Source organism: Danio rerio, chromosome 22 (assembly GCF_049306965.1).
Source record: "Danio rerio strain Tuebingen ecotype United States chromosome 22, GRCz12tu, whole genome shotgun sequence".
Taxonomy (NCBI): Eukaryota; Metazoa; Chordata; class Actinopteri; order Cypriniformes; family Danionidae; genus Danio; species Danio rerio.
The window spans coordinates 12,950,407-12,962,500 of NC_133197.1; the positions used below are offsets into that span (position 1 = coordinate 12,950,407).

The following is a 12,094-nucleotide window of genomic DNA, read 5'->3' on the forward strand; positions in this document are numbered from 1 at the left end:
ACTTAGTCGTTATTAAAAATGTAAATGGATTGAACATAAAACAATGAAGTTATCCCCCAAAAAACCTAAGAGTTGCGTTGTTTTCAACTCATTTTAAATAAGTAGTTTGAAAAAGCAGCAAAAAAATAAAAAATTAATCAATAAGTGTTTACAGTTATTATTTTTTTTACGTTTTAGTAATGAGGGTTTGTATAAATAAATGAAAATAAATGTTGCAAAATTCCACATAAAAATATATGAAAATTTCAATAAGAATTGCCCATTTTAAGTTTAAAGATAGTGCCTAAAAATGGATACAGGTCCAGAGTAAGCTACAATACAGATAAAAATCTGTCGCAAAAAAAAAGAGACCTTTTGAGACTCTTTTCACATCTTACCTCAAGTCGAGTATTCATCACCACAGACAATCCCCTCTGCTCGCAGGGCTGCTGTGTGGATGGTTAATTGTTTTATGTAGGTTGAATTTACCTTGATTTGTCTCCATTGTCTGCGACTGATTGTTCGCCGAGACGGTACTCTAGCGAAAAAGTTGAACTGCAATTAGCGCTTTCCCCTGTAGAGGAAAGCGTTCCTCTGTGGCTCGATGAAGACGAATCGCTCCGCCTCGGCTCTGAGCATGGCAGCCTGTTTTCTTCATCACATTGAGGAACGAGGGATGGGGCCTACTTAAAATTTCGAAAGAACAACAAAGGTATTCATTAAAACAACAGGCTCATTTATCTGCATTGTCTGTCTTTTGTTCACTTCTTTAAAAGCAGCTATAACTTTTGCTCCAATGAAAGAAATTAGACTATAGGCTATTATGAGCCTTAACTTTGCCCTATGCTAATGTATGCCTATGTATGCTAAACAAGCAAAGCTATTCTAGATTTTGTTTACATATAACACAATGATAACATTTTTACTTTCTGTTAAGTCTGGGATACAAATGACAAGTCAAAATGATCCTGGTTCTGATTTAGTTTTCTGATTACAGAATTATTAGCCCCCCTTTGAATTGTTTTTTCTATTTTAAATAGTTTCAAAATTATGTTTAACAGAGCATTTTCACAGTTTGTCTGATAATATTTTTTTCTTTCGGAGAAAGTCTTATTTGTTTTATTTCGGCTAGAATAAAAGCAGTTTTTAATTTTTTTAAAAAGCATTTTAAGGTCAAAATTATTAGCCCCTTTAAGCTATATTTTTTTAATAGTCCACTGAACAAACCATCATTATATAACAACTTGCCTAATTACCCAAACCTGCCTATTTAACCTAATTAACCTAGTGAAGCCTTTAAATGTCACTTTAAGCTGTGTAGAAGTCTTAAAAAATATCTAGTCAAATATTGTTTACTGTCATCATGACAAAGATAAAATCAATCAGTTATTAAAAATTAGTTATTAAAACTATTATGTTTAGAAATGTGTTGAAAAAAATCTGCTCTCCATTAAACAGAAATTGGGAGGGGGGGGGAATAAACAGGGGGGCTAATAATTCTGTATATTTTCCTCAAATGTGGCCGTAAACATGTTAATAAATGTATAACTTTATAGCAAAATGTATGCATTAACACAGCCAAAATGATCTACAATCAAAAAAGGAGGATGCACAAGGGTTAAGAATACACTAGTTTGTAATAATGCAGTGTAAACACAATGGTCTTCACAAGGACAAAAAAAAAAAAAAAAAAAAACGAACCACAAATTAATTTACCACACCAACTAGGGGTCTAACTGATCATGGTTGATCTGTGATTCATACTAATCACAATCCATGGTTGAGTTTTTTTTTACAATTTTTTTTTCTTACTTGTAGTTTAATTCCTAAATTTGTAACAATCACAGAGAGATCGCCTCCTGCATCATTCAAATCACATGTATGAAAGTGCTTAGGCTTTGCTGTAAAATAAAATGATGATGAAAAAGTTGTGGTAGGTTATTCGTGGTGTTGTGGGTTATTACTACTCTTGTGGGTCATAACTACCCTGATCCAGTTACTATGAGCATTTATGTGAAGCTGCTTTGACACAATCTACATTGTAAAAGAGCCATACAAATAAAGCTGCATTGAATTGAATTGAATTATTAAAGGTGTTTTATGTCACTACTTATTTAGCCTGCAAGTTTGCATTCAGTGTAAGCTGCATGATTAATCATTAAAAGATTAGATCCCAACAACAATGCAAAATCAATTATAAATGATGCTGATTTGCATATGTTTATTATTTCTTCAAATCGCTGCATTCAAATCTGAAAATGCAAAAATCTAGAAAGAGATTGAGTCTTTAGTCTTTTGAGTTAAGTTACAAACGGTCCATAGAAATAGAAGTACTGGGATAACAGTTTATAGATATACATCACTTATGTTTAAGATTTAAATCACCATCATATGCATTTCACAATGCCCAAAAATAAGTTGCAGGCAGCAATTCAATTATTTAACCAATAGGTGATGACAACCAGCCAATAAAAATATGCCACTGAATTATTATTCAAAGATGACTCATCTAGTAATGAAACAAGAAGTTTTTGTCACGAAATGGGGAAAGATCACAATGCAGAAATCCAAGTGCAGCAATTTATTAACAAAAAGACAAAGGTATCCAAAAAGACAGATTTCCAAATCTTGCACAGAACTAGAAGCAAGATACAAAAAACTAGATGATCAGACGAAGTAACTGGCAAAAATCCAAAAACGGGTAAATACAAGGACAGGGTAGGAGTGCTAACAAGTGCTAACAAAAACGAACACAAACAGGAATCCAAGAATAATTGAAATACAAAAAAAAAAAAAAAAAAACCTAGATAACCAGACAAACATACCAGACGTGAGGAACTAACAAAATCCTAAGGCAACTAAAACAGAGGACAAGAGGGTTTATAAAGACAGGACTAAATTAACAAACACAAAACAGCTGTAACATAACACAATCAGTAATACAAAGGATTATGGGAAATGAAGTGAAACTACAAAACAAACTAGTGCCCTCAAGTGTCCAGACTAGGGCACTGCAACAGGTGTGACAGTTTTAGGAGTGAATTACTGAATAGGGTATATGCAGAGCTAGTGTTCTTCCCATGCTGATAAACTTCCCGGTGACCTGTTATTGTCAGTTTTTTTCCATTTTATACGATTCCTTTTACAGCATTGATGTTGTAATGTAATCAAAATACAATCAGTTAAACAGACTTTGGCATTTATGTCCGTATTCCTTATTTCATTCATTCATAGTTGCTCAAGCGTAAAACGAGACAAAAAGCCGTTTACTCGCACATGCCCGTCTGAATCGGCAGGTTAGCGCAGAAGCTCCATTGAATATACTGGGGTAAAATAAATGCTCATATTATAACGACATGGCAGGGGGAAATGTAATTTAATGCAGTGCTTCTAGTACAATCTGAGACCCACTTTATATCGGATATCACTCAGCTAGTGGAGATTGCTGATTTTTAAAGAAAACAGACTTTAAACGTGCCGGTTTTGCATTGGAATACAGTTCACCGGTAATTGCAAATTAAAAGTCCTGTTACCATGCTTCGGCATATACCCTATCATTTATTGAAAATAAGAATAAAAATAAATATGGGTTGTACAATGTAATGTTTATTATATTGTTAGATATAATATAATTATAATGTTAGATTTATACATTTAGCATTATAAACAACCGTAGTAGTAATTTTTCACACTACTGAAAATTTAACATAATTAATTTTTATTCAGCTAATTATTTCTTCATTTTATTTTTAATAAAATTACAGGTTTTAAGTTCTTTTTTTTAAAAGCAAAAATGTCTTGCAGTACTGTTTCTGTTTTAAATGGAAAGCTTTTTCCTCCCCTTTTTGGCTGATCCGAAAAATGGTCCGATCCACGACTAAAAAAATGTGATCCGATTCGTGAGATTTGTGTTCCGTTACACCACTAAAATCAACCATAGTTTATCTATAGCATTTGTAGCAGAACAAATGCCAATACAAATGCTAATCACATTTACTATAAAAACATGGTTAATTTCCATAAAGGACATGCAAATTTAACCAAGCAAACACTGACCTCCTAACAATAATTAGCCCTCAGACTCTTAGCCCACTGAAATACCCACACTTGTTCTCTGTGACATTTGTATCTGGCAGTAGCAGCCTAGCATCCATCTTCTCTTGTGTTATTCTCTCTTGAACATCCGCCAAAATTATTAAACTTCCTAACCTAGTGCCCTAGCGTCTACGGTCCACCAGACAAAGTCCTCAGCGAGTACTTTCTCAGTTGTTCAATTTGAGAACTGCTTATCCTAGAGAACCTCACACCACCATGACATATCAAAGACGAAATGGCTTTTCAAGTAGTGTCCGCTCAACCTTTAGCGACGCCGGGGCCATACAATGTCACCGAGGATGTCTTCATTACCCCAGCCAACACGAACTCCAGCGTGAAACAACTCGCCAGTCTTTCACCTTTTGTTTCACGATTATGTAAAGCCCTTTTCGCGCTCACGTCAGTGGAAATCCACCCGGCCGCCAAATAGAACATTTCTAATTTAATGTCTCATCCACTTCACTTTGTTTGAACAGTTTCTATCCCCTTCGCCCTCCCTCTCGTGCTTCTCATGAGAGGGACTCGCTAAGCCCAGATTACTTTGAGCTCTCGAGTGGAGTATGAAATGAACACATATCTATTCTTTTGATACTTTCAATAGAATTGAAATGGATTTGCTCTATCAGAAAGGCATGTGCTCGCTATGGAGCGGCTCGAAACGAAGTCCGTCGCTTCTCATTTATGTCATATATAGCTCACTTCAGACTGAGATGAATTCAGACATATTTGGAAGGGCTAAATAAATTTCAGACTAACGTGAATGGAGGCTTTTTTTTTTTTTTTTTTTTTTGCAGGAGGAAAGTTTATTGGCTGGCTTCAGAATGGGGCACATGAACATCCCAGTAATAAGGTAATTCCTTCAGGAACTGCTTGAAGGAAACCGTCTGATTGAGAATTTCTGCTGCTATTTCCCAATATCGGAGTCCGGATTAAAATTTTATTGCTCAGACGCTGCTCCTTCAAAACTTAATGAAGTCCTCGGTAAAGTTTCATGTGCACTACAGTATAAAAGTTTAGGGTTGAAAACAATGTTTTTGAGAAAGGTCTCTTATGGTCGACAGTATACTGTTACAAAAAAACAAAACAATGGTTTTATATATTTTTTTAAATAATATTTCATAAATGAGGTAATTCCCAAGATTAAAAATGTAAAAAAAAAATTAATTAAATAGTAATTGAAAAACAAAAGTTTAAAATACAGTAAAAATGTGATAAATACTACAAATGGGACTCAATAAGTAGGGAAGCACAATATATCGGCCGCCATATCGTTATTGTTATCAATATATAAATGCTATTTTTAATTGTTATCGATCCGATATTTAAATTAGGCCGATATCTTTAAGCTGATAGATTACATAATTGTACAAAACTGTGGCATGGGTGGAACTTGTTCAGACTTGTCCAGTGCACTATAACTAAGCTTTCCCCACATTGTTTATTTGTTTCAAAGTTCGTCTTAATAACCCAGTGAGTAACTTTATTCCCTATCATTATAGATATGTTTCATTGTGTATTTTGGTTTCTGTCCTCTCAGGAAAAATATAAAATGTGTAAATTAACAGCAGCTATGCACACGTGCTAAACAACTCGTTGGGTTGTTTGTAATCAAGTATGATTATTTGTGATTATCAACACATTGCTTGTCATGTGTTGTTGATGTAAGATTGTATTCAGTTTGCATATTTATAATGATTATAACGAGCGCACGTGATTTCTGTCACCGCGTACACATGTAGTGTTGCGACAAAGCCTTCACAGCAACAAGGGGAGAGAAGTGTGCCAGTCATTAAATCCAGCATAGGGGTTCTGCCACATTCTCCTGTCTTTATATTTTGCACAGTTTTTGTTATAAAATCATCTCTGCTCAGTGCTTAGTTATTGTATATGATTGATTTTGATCACACTGAATTGTGTGCACACGTGTGATGCATCACACAGTGTCTGCAGTTAAAGCTCTTTATCATAAATCTTTTATTGATTATTTTTCCTGCAATTGACATCAAGAATGAACATGGAAGCGTTGTTTGATTGACAAGCAGCATCTACACTTGTTCAAAAGAATCTAAAACACCAAATGGGATGAACATATGCCAAATTTTCTAAAGTAGTACTATCTGTAGCTTAGCTTTTTGCTTGTATGATGGCTCTGAACTGTCAACATTTTGTTTTTCGGACATTTTATCTTTCTACATATGTACATAACTGTACTTTATTCAAGAACATTTGAGCTGGTTTCAGTTCTTAGTTCTTTAATTTTATATACAATTTATTCATTTTGTTAATTAAATCCACTTTTGTTATTTAACCTATTTTTTTATGCAACAGTCAAGATGCATGTTAATTTGCTATGCGAAGAAAAGGAAATCATTTATTTTTGGCATGCGGATTTATGTGAAATCGTGAATATACAGTAGGTATAACCACCTTGCAATTACGGCTGCATGATTCATGGCAAAAATGTGAATCAAGGTTTTTTTTTTAGCTTAAAATCAAGATCACGATTTTCTCACGATTCTGTTAATGTAAAATCAAGGTTAATATGAGTAGGCTATTATTATCGTTAATTTTTAAACATATGGTAAAACAACCATAATGTTAGGCCTATATTTAGCTCTACTGTCGCTTAAAATGCTGAATTTTGTATAGTCATTTTGGTGGATTTGAACAGACTTTTAATATGTCCTGTTTGTTAATTCACAGTAAATTAGAGCATAACTATTCATAATTTTAAAGTTGTTTTATTATGTTTAAGACATGTGTTTGTCATCTGTTGTTGACAACATTATTAAACCATTTGTTTTCCACTGCTAAAATTGGAATTTTGTCATAATCAGATTTCTTCTTGCTATATATTAAAGATATAGGCTAGGGTTGTTATGCTGACCCAGCGAAACATTTATTTTCATGCACAACACTTTGTGTTCGCTATGAAAGAAAAAACAAATCAAATGCTTGTTGTAATCATAACTCAAAAATGCGATTACATTTAAATGATGTGCGCTTAAGTTTCACTTTCACTTCCGAGTGCGGCTCATGGCTGCTGTCACTGTGAGAAAAAACACAAAGGTGCAAATCAAACCTCCTGCACAGCCCTGAAACGATCGCTCTGTGCAACAAACTGAACGTTATTTACAACTTCATTGCCTGTTATTCACAGCCTATGGAGGTTGTGTTCACTAATGTAGGCGTCATGCGTGCATGCGCACGTTCTCAGTAGTCAAACAGCTTGCGGTCAGCTCACGTGTGATTTCGCGGCCACGAATACATCATTACATGAGGACAGAAATGACATTTCTCAGTGAATTATACCTTATAAATACAGTATGTGACACTTTTAATGCCATTTGAAGGTGTCAGTGTTGCTGCGAAGATTGCCTTGCTTCTCTCCTGACCTTGAATATATAATTGGCTGAATCGTAGAAAAGCTGAATTAAGATCGCGCGTAGGGTCGAATCGAGATTGTGATGTTTTTTTAATTAATCCTGCAGCCTTCCTTGCAATTTTTAAATAATTGCTTTTTTTGCCATTCAGTTCATAAAATTTTAAGAAGATTTTTATAATTTTATTTTTTAAATAAAAACAGTTGTTCACCATATAAAAACAAAACATTTTAAACTATTTATAATTATCATATATATATATATATATATATATATATATATATATATATATATATATATATATATATATATATATATCAGTTATCAGCCTCCAAATCTTATCAGTTATCGATTTCAGCCCAAAAATCCATATCGGTGCATCTCTATTTATAAGATTGCATTAACAATCCAAATTTGATTAGAATAAATAACATTTAAAATAATATAAATATAAAAAGTTCAAAATCTGAATAATTGTATAAACAGTAAAAATAATTAAATTGTTTTATTTTAATTATCAGAAAACTGATTGGAATAAATAAATATCTGTCTATTTTATTTTTTACTTTTGTGCAGATTCTTGTTCTTATTTGCATGTGAAACTTTTTTTTTTTAATTACAGTGCTGTTTTCTCCATTTGTTCTCTACAGAACCTGAGAGCACAATCTCATCTGTGATCATTTTTGTCCAGACTGGCCGACAGGTCTTGCTTTATTTATTAAAACTGCAGAATGAATTACTCCAAGTCTCATATCCTCCACAGAGGACAACCCAGAAATGGCAAACCGCACACCAATATTCATTCACTCCACTTTCAATTACAAGGCGACTACAACCACATCTGACCGACAACTGACATCAAATCCATTAACTTCGGCTTTTTCAGGGTTTGCACTCTATTTCATTATGCTTTATCAATATAATTTTGTCAGAAGAATTTAGCATCGATTAAGCAATGTTTCCATCCATCCAGAGCACGACTACAAGAGTAAGGCACCAACAGATTAAATTCTGCAGGAATTCTTAGCAGAGCTATTTCTTTAAAAGGAAGATTTCTAAATGTTCCATAAACAAAATGAATAGGACTGACAGGATTTCTACTTATGAGACGAGTGTGTCTATAATAATAATTCACATTTTCAGAAAACTGTAAAGCATACAGCACAAGTCAGTTTCATAGCAACAGATCCATCAAAATAATCCATCATATTTAGTTTTCACTTTGAGAAAGAGTTAAACCATCCACTTCTCTCTGAGGTGAATGACAAAGAAAACAGTACAAAACAGATTTCACTGAAGACTAAAGGTAACTGCCATCAGATTCCACATTAGCATGTAGCAACAAGCAAGACTTGGTTTCGAGCATAGATCTCAAACTTGATTCCTGGAGGGCCGCAGCTCTGCACAGTTTTTTTTCCAATTCTTAAACACAGCTGATCCAATTAATGAAGGTGTTCAAGACTACTATAGACTATTAAGCAGGTGTGAGTTGGATGTGGTTGGAGCTAAATTATGCAGAGCTGTGGCCCTCCTGGAATTGAGTTTGAGACCATTGGCTTAGATTTGTAACGGAACATGTCCTAGCCAGGATTTCTGCTTTTTAGTTTTGTTTTCATACCTGCTAAGGGTAATGACTAGGGATGTAACAGTATCAGAATTTCACGGTATGGTAATAGCTCGGCATGAATGGCACGTTATGGTATTTATTGAGTAATTTACAGGAAAAAGGTAAAAAGACTCAAAAAAAGTGCCAAAAGTACTTATTTACCTGAACATATCAATGACTTACAAATTAGCCATCTATCTGTAAGTTTTGAAACAGGAACTTCAATTTTTCAATTTTAATAACAAAAAAACTATTAAAACATGTAGAACAAATAAAGTTTCAATTTAGTATTGTTGAAAACTCATCACATTAAACATTTAATCACTCACTAACTTGGATAGAGATGGGTTTTTTTAAAGAAAAAATATCATATAAATATAATCTGGCAAAAGCTGGTATCTCTGGGCATTTACAATGTCCCTGCAACAGAAAAAAAAACCTCTCATTTGGGACTGAGGTTTCTGGGACAGAGAGATATGATTTAGCCAAGGTTGACCGCAGTGGGTAACGCTGTGCATTGTCTTTCCACCACTTGAGAGGACAAGCCATGAGTGAGATAGAGGTCTCTTTGCGGTACAAGTCAATGTCTGCATCAATCTAACAAGTGTGCTGTGTTCTGCAGTCCCCATGACTGTTTTTAGTTGTATTCCCCGACTTATATTTCACCAGAGTCTGGCAGTGCCTGCATACCGTTTTTTTCTTTGTCTGTCACCTTTTCTCCTTTTCGTATCTTTTTAGAAAGAAACCGAAATACTTCAACAAATCCGATTTAAAACCCGCTTTAGGTTCACACACTCCATTTCCGCATTACTGGATCTGTAGTGACAACAGATCGCAAACGATGATGGCCACGCCTAGGCTGATGGAAATTGTAATTCCCGCTACCTCCCATTTGCTTCATTCGCCCAAGCAAACTTTTCTCAGAAATATAGTTTTATTGAGTCATGTGCATACGGTATTATTGAAAAAAATTACTATTGCGGTATGACGGTATTTACAATATTGTTACATCCCTAGTAATGACTTAATAGTAGTTTGACTAATAATCTGCAGTAATTATTGAAGGTGAGATCTACAGAAAACAAACAATACGGGATGCAAACAAGCGTACACATGTTCACTCAAGTAGCACTGCGCACTGATCACTTCATGACATTAAAATACCACAAGAGCCTATCCAAAGTATAAGTAGTATGTTGTATGATAAAAACGGCAAGCTTAAAATAAAATACTATTAAATTAAAAAAAGTTTTTACACTGCTTGATGTTGTTTATCGGCTTCAATTCAATTCATTTATATTTCTATAGCGCTTTTACAATGTAGATTGTGTCAAAGCAGAATAACATAAAAGTTCTAGAAGATTGAAACTGTCAGTCCAGTTTTTAGACTTGCAGTTCAGTTTAGTTCAGTTCAGTGTGGTTTAATTTTCACCACTGAAAGTCCAAACACTGAAGACCAAATCCATCAATGTGCAGCTAAACAAGTCCTAAGCCAAACAAGCCAGTGGCGACAAACAAACTTCACCAATACAAAATTTCACCAATCGACCGGCGAAAAAGGGTTCATTCAAATAATAGGAGATAGAAAAGCATTTGCCAAATAAACTCTTACTGTACGTATTGAACATTACATGCACTTGACCAATCAGCTGTCTCCATTAAGCTTGCCTCATTTACTTTTGCTTACTAGGTTACAAGCAGTTTTAACAACTAAATGGAAATGTACTTAATTACGGATGCACAATATATCATTTCAGCATTGATATTGCATTGTTTGTGTCTACAGTAGTCACATTGCAGGATCCACAATGTCATGTAGGAATTAATAAAACTTGACCTATGGTAATAGGTTTTAATAGTGTGAGAGACTTTCGTTTTAATGTATTTTTAAGCCCTGTGACTAAGATTTCAAGCAAATTGAAATCGTATTTAGTGTAATTTATGCATATGCACTCGCCTAAAATGATAAATACTTTCTAAATAGAGTTACTCAAGTCATCGTGTGAAATTATATTCAAATCACAATATATACTGCAAAAAAAAAAAAAAAAAAAAAAAAAAAAATATATATATATATATATATATATATATATATATATATATATATATACATATTGCAATGTCAGTTTTTTCTGAAAGGACATTTTCACAGTCTGTCTGATAATATTTTATGTTCTGGAAAGAGTCCTATTTGTTTTATTTCGGCTAGAATAAAAGTTAAAAAAATAAATAAATTAAAATATTTTAAGGTCAAAATTGTTAGCTCTTTTAAGCTTTTTTTTCGATAGTCTACAGAACAAATCATCATTATTCAATAACTTGCCTATTTACCCTAACCTGCCTAGTTAACCTAATTAACCTAGTTAAGCCTTTAAATGTCACCTTAAGCTGTATAGAAGTCTTGAAAAATATCTATTCAAATATTATTTACTGTTATCATGGCAAAGATAAAATAAATCAGTTATTACAAATTAGTTATTAAAACTATTATGTTTAGAAATGTGCTAAAAAAAATCTCTCTTAAAGAGAAATTGTGAAAAAAAAAATCTAATGGGGCTAATAATTCAGGGCGGCTAATAATTCTGTACATATGGTGCTAACATGTAGAGGTAGCTAAACATATTGCGGTACTTTGTGCTGAATACTGTGTCAGCTGACTTTAGGTATTAATATATTTATGATTAACTGAAAAAATAACACAAATATCAGGGCATGTCAAAACTTCTCCAGAGCTCTAAAAACCCTCAGACATCCTGAGGGTAAATGTTCTGCTGTGGTTTAACTGAAAATGTCCTAAAACGTACATCGCTAAATGGACAAAAATGCGCATTGTTTTTACTTCTAATGAAAGCCTGCAAGCTTCTTCCTAGACCTCCACATTGATGGAAATAACATGGGAGGCCCGGGTCGCCCTTGAAATAAGCAGTTACTTTCAATCCGTGCATCTTCAGTGGGTGAAACAATCACAGTCTGCGAGTTTTAATTTCCAACATCCCTCACTGTCTAAGACTGGCGGCGTGAGTGGAGAGAT

At 33.8% G+C, this 12,094-nt stretch overlaps 1 long non-coding RNA gene across 1 annotated transcript in view; it reads right to left on the bottom strand.

Annotated features, from left to right (window-relative positions):
- LOC141380185 (uncharacterized) overlaps nt 1–12,094 on the bottom strand; it is a 70,486-nt gene that overhangs the window by 55,594 nt on the left and 2,798 nt on the right. Inside the window, exon 2 of the long non-coding RNA XR_012397804.1 lies at nt 469–665. This is a non-coding gene — a long non-coding RNA (uncharacterized lncRNA). The remainder of the gene's footprint in view (nt 1–468; nt 666–12,094) is intronic.